Below are 6,076 nucleotides of genomic sequence, written 5' to 3' on the forward strand. Positions count from 1 at the left end.
TACGAAACTGCATTTTAGTACCGCATACCACCCACAGACTGACGGATAGAGTGAGCGGACGATTCAGACGCTCGAGGACATGCTCCGAGCATGTGTGTTGGATTTCGGCGGGAGTTGGGACACGTATTTGCCCTTGGTGGAGTTTTCTTATAACAACAGCCATCATTCGAGCATTGGCATGCCGCCGTTTGAGCTGTTATATGGGAGGAGGTTTCAAACCCCTATTTGATGGGGAGAAGTAGGGCAGCGTGTGATGGGTAGCACCGAGATTGTGATTCAGACGATAGAGTAGATCCAACAGGTCAGACATAGGTTGTTGACCACTCAGAGTCGACAAAAGAGTTATGCGAACAGACGTCGGTCCGATCTCGAGTTTCAGGTCGGCGACTTCGTGCTCCTAAAGGTCTCTCCTTGGAAAGGAGTGATCCGATTCAGGAAGAGGGGCAAGTTGGAGCCCCAATATATTGTTCCTTTCAGGGTGATCGCGAGGGTAGGCATGGTAGCCTATCGTTTGGAATTGCCAGCGGAGTTGGGTCAGATTCATGACACTTTCCACGTGTCGCAGCTGCGAAAGTGTATAGCCGACGAGTCGGCAGTGGTGCCGTTAGAAGATATTCAGGTGGATACGAGCCTGAATTATGCTGAGAGAATGGTGGCGATCAGTGATCGGAAGGTCAAGGTTTTGAGGAACAAGGAGGTGCCTCTGGTGTAGATCCAGTGGCAACCTCGGAATGGGTCAGAGTTGACTTGGGAACCAGAGCGTGAGATGCGGGTACAGCATCTAGAGTTGTTTGCAGAATGAGACTTCGAGGGCGAAGTCTAATTCTAGTGGAGGAGAATTGTAACATCCGAATTTCCATGTATTATATTTTGTTCCTTTATTTTTGGGTTTTGTGGGAGGACTCGGCGAGTTGGCGTCCAAACTCACCGAGTATGGTCGCGGATTCATATGCGAGTTCACGAGTGGACTCGGCGAGTTCACGAGTGGACTCGGCGAGTACACGAGTAGACTCGGCGAGTCCATTCTGTTTAATGAAACCCTAATTTCCAGGGTTTGAGTACTATTTAAAGGCCCTTAGGGCCGTCATTTGCGGCCACCAACCCCCAGAGAGAAACCCTAAGAGATCTAGAGCGTTTGTGAGGAAGGAGAGGCCATTCTTGATCCTTTTGTGGGTGTTTTTGCAAGAAGGAAGTGACCAAGCCAATAGAAGGCTGAAGGGGGTGCGATTTTGGTGGTTTTTAAGTTCATAGAGGCTGTATTGAGGTATTTTTCTCGGACCTTCTTCAGTTTTGGTGTTGATTCTTAGTGTTAGGGTTTCTAACCTTTCTAGAGGTTGATTAAGTGGAGCATTTAGTCCCTTCTCGAGTTTGTGTCTTGGATCTGGACCCAGATAGGTCCAGAGACCTTAATCCTTGGAGCTTTATGGGTCATTTTGGGAGCCATGAGCTTGGTATGTCATTTTTGGGGCTAAATCACCAAGTTAGACCATTTTGATGTTGTATGAGTGTCAAGGTCTGAACTTTACGTGATTATCAGGCTTCGGAAGGCCAGATCTATGAATGTATGGAACAAATCTGAACTTAGGATGTTGTATGAGTGTCAAGGTCTGAACTTTACGTGATTATCAGGCTTGGGAAGGCCAGATCTATGAATGTATGGAACAAATCTGAACTTAGGAGTTGTATGGAGTTTGTGCATGGCATGAACTTGCCGAGTCCGAAGAACAGACTCGGCGAGTAGTATGAAGGTTTCGCGTAAATCACTCAGTGAGTGGACTTGCCAAGTTGGGGAATAACTCGGTGAGTCAGGGAAAGTCAGGGGGGACCGAGTTCAAGTTGGAACTCGCCGAGTTGTTCTTGAGACTCGGCGAGTTGAGTCGAGGTGGCCCCGCGACTCATGTCGGGTGGAACTCGTCGAGTCAGGGGAAGTACTCGACGTGCCAAGAGAGAGTCTAAGAGAGTCAGTGGACACGTGTAGACTCGCCGAGTCGCCCTAGTGCACTCGACGAGTCGGGTCAAAGTTTGACCGTTGACCTTGTTGACTTTTAGGGTTGAGTACGGTTGTATTTATGAGAGTATTACTTTATGTGATTAGGCGGAGGCTAGATCACATTTCTACCGAGTAAGATACTTACTGAGACACCGAGGTGAGTCTTCTCACTATACATTACCTAGTGTGGTATATTGTGTGGACCGGAGGGTCTTATGTGTTATGTATGAGATTATGTGCTATGTGTTATATGTATGTTGTATGACGCTATAGACCGGACCGAAGGGTCCAACGATACAGACAAGGCCGGAGGGCCCAACGAGCTATGACCGAACTAGAGGGTCCAACGAGCTACGGGACAGCAGGGTCCCACTGAGACACATCGACCGGAAGGTCGTATTATAGCCTCGAGTGGCGTATATGTTGTATGCGGTATTTTGGGGAACTCACTAACCATTTATGCTTACAGTTATTGTTTTATGTGTTTCAGGTGCTAGTGATGAGCGCGGGAAGGCGCCGGCATGATTCATACACACATGCATTCGAGTTTATATTTAAGATTCTGGGGAGATGTTTTGGGATGATAACATTTGATACAATATGTTTTGACATTATTTTATGAGTAAATGTATGTTTTAAAAATGAAAAATTGTTTTGAAAATTTACGTTGTTACATTTGTTGGGTTTTGAGCAATCTAACACTCCTAAGTGTACATGCAACCCTAAATACCTTGGATCTATGTTTTCTCTATTATACATGCAAATATCAACTTTTCAAGGTATTGTTCTATTCTAGCATACAAAACTTTGAATAACACAAGTTAGAATAACATACCTTTTGTTGGTGCTTGTCTTCATGAAGCTTGAGTGCCTAGTGCCCCAAGTGTGACACCTCAAATGGTTCACACAACACCATAAGCACTTGGAATAACTTAGATAGAAATTAGAACACTTCAAGAATCGGCTTGCCCTCCATGCATATCATAGTCACCGATTTTCCTAAGATAGAGATCATTATATAGTGTGTTACAATTAGGGTAAACCCTAATTGTCATGGCTATCCATTTCCATGGATCCATGGGTTCAAATACACCATGGAGCATCCAATGGGTTTTAGCCCAACTTAATAATCCATGGAGCATTAGCCCACTATATAAGTATGGATGATTTACACAATCAACCCATATATTTAATTAATCTTCTTTTGATCACATAATTAATTCTAAATTAATTACTGATCAATGCTAATTAAATAATCTTATTAATATATTAGAACTTATAATATATTAATAAACCTAAAGTGTTATTTCTCTCATTTTAGTCTATCCAAGTGCATGATGCCATGCAACCCAAATGGACCATGTCGGGTCGCGTCAAGTCTTACCAATTATAGTTATGGACTTAGACATTAATCCAATAGTCTCCCACTTGGATAAGTCTAAAACTATTACTGCAAGTATGACTTTAGAACCCGACTAGCAATCGTAGCTATCAAAAGCTTCTGTCGATCTCTGACCTTGTCGATGAACTCTGGCCTCTGTCGATGACTTGTCCATTAGATAAGTGATCATATATTCCTCCATTCTAGGTATCATATGGACTGAGACATGGATTATAATCATTCTCTCTGTCCATTTGTTGTTTCCCGATTTCTGATTTATGACGACTGACTAATTGAACAAATCAAATCAGTCCAGGCCCGGCCGAGCACTTACTTTTGTCATCACTAAATCACCAAGGGGCCCACAGATATAGCTTTTATCCCTTTGAGGGTAAAAGGAATGGATAAACTTCGACTCATATGCTTGTACTGACTACTTGTTGAATCATACACAAAGGCACGTTTTATAGCATCGAGTTACCAATACGTTTTCGTACATTCAATGTATAACCAACACATAGGCAACAACTCATATCTCTAGGTTTGAAGAATATAAGATATTATCATCTCATGATTCACTCGTGATAAAATCCATGAAGTGAATCCAAATGAGCGTGGGTTGAATCCAATACTCAGCCCTTATGAGAACTCATGAACGTTGTAGCAACCATTGCATTGTCTAAAGCACTTTAGACAAATCATACAAGCCAAATTCACGACAGTCTTGATTCATATCTACTTCCAACATATGACCAACTATGGATGGTTTGAATAACTTGGTCATTCATAAGAATGACCTAGTTATTCTGGAAGTCAAAACATGCAAAGTGAAACACAAAATAATACTAGTCCTATATGGCCTCAACACTTTGAGCGTAAATAAAACACCTTTTATCTAAGCATCATATTGATCACTCATTATTCATGTTTCGATTAATCAACTTAATACTTGAATTGAGACAGTAGTGATGCCATGCTCCAAGCACGCATACTATGTTTCTCTAAACAATAGCTATGTCATACTCCAAGTATGCACACTATGTTTACATATGGTCTTCTCTTTGTGAAATGTATATCAATTGAACATGACTTCAATGATTCTCATTTCACAATCCCAATCCTTATTGTAAATGTAAGAATACCAAGTTCATGTCATTTACCGTAATCTATGCAATGATCCTCTTGTAATGATATTCACACAAGTCACAAAGACTTGGCAACAAACATTACAAAGTATTCCAATGGAAATCAATTACATGGAGATGAAGTCTCAAATTCAAAGTACATTCCTTTGAACATCCTTCTTTGCATTAAGTTCTTTAATCGTACACAGATTCAAAGAATAACTTCCACCTATGGAAACAATTCCATGTTCCCATCTTGACCATCACTTTTGAACAAGAGTTTCCTCTTTCCAAAATATGTCAATATGATCCTTACTCTATACTTCCAATTTTCCATAAGTAACCAAACTTTGGAAAACCCCAAATTGTTCTCGACAATTGCTTAATCATCTTAGTCATATCCAGTTCTAATTCCTTTTCCCTTCTTAACGCCCTAAGCATTAGGAAAATTTAGAATGGATGAATGTTATAACACATGCAATCGATCCTATATCCGAAGCATATGGGATACGATTCATGCTATAAAATTTTTATTTTCCATGTTCTCATAATTCGAACTATGAAGAGGGATGCCGTAATCATAATCGAATTTTGAGAAAGCAACATATATAGAAATTCCTTATGTTGAACCATTCCAACATAACATTCATATATATTTTTGACTAAAGTTGATTAAAATCTCAATCTAAGCTTGTAGAATTGGAATGAAGTATAAATTTCTCTCCCTTAATTATAGTAAAACAACTTTTTCAAAGCGAGTTGAAACTTTTGTTTTCTATAATTAACATTTCTAACTTGCAACATAATCATCATGCTCCCACTAGCATAATGATTATTATCTAACTAGCATAACACTTTATGCTCCCACTAGCTTTGACATGTACCTAGAAATCAGTCAGATTGCTGATACTAGATTGCCTTGATAAGACTTTATCAAATCATACACCTGGAGTCTAAACCTTTCCTTAGATAGCTCACATGTGAGTCTAAGCCTTTTCCATTCTCATTAGTTAGTGTGCCGGTTAACCACGCACGCTCCACTAACGACATGAAAATGCAAACTTCACACTTGCTATCCACTTAAATCTACTTAGTGAAAGAGTTTCCTCACTATCATTTTCATGAATTGGAGAGAAACCTTATGACACTTAGATTTTGATGGTGTATGTGTTCCTATCCATGTGAATTTGACATATCCATAATCACACGACAAGGTTAATGACAAATCCAAATTCATATGGACTGAACTTGTGCAGTCTTAATTTCTTGCCACCTGGTAGCACAAGGGCCTGCCATTTCTTCCATGTTGTTATGCAACCAGTTGAGAACTCTCAGAACTCCAATGCAAAACCAACTTTAACTGGAATGGGCACAGAATATGTCAACACGATAGGTTACAAACCTTAAGTCGTGGTCTAGTGATTAACAAAACTCTTGATTAGTTCTTGAATCTATCTTAAGATCCTTTTAAGACTCCCACTGACCTCTTGACATATAATATTCTCTTTGTCAAGAACCATTCCTTGACAAAAACGAATATTCAAGAGTTAGTGCATATTCTTATCAAGTTAAACACTTCTC

Source organism: Lactuca serriola, chromosome 6 (genome assembly GCF_051521515.1).
Source record: "Lactuca serriola cultivar US96UC23 chromosome 6, Lser_US96UC23_V15, whole genome shotgun sequence".
In the NCBI taxonomy this organism is placed as follows: Eukaryota; Viridiplantae; Streptophyta; class Magnoliopsida; order Asterales; family Asteraceae; genus Lactuca; species Lactuca serriola.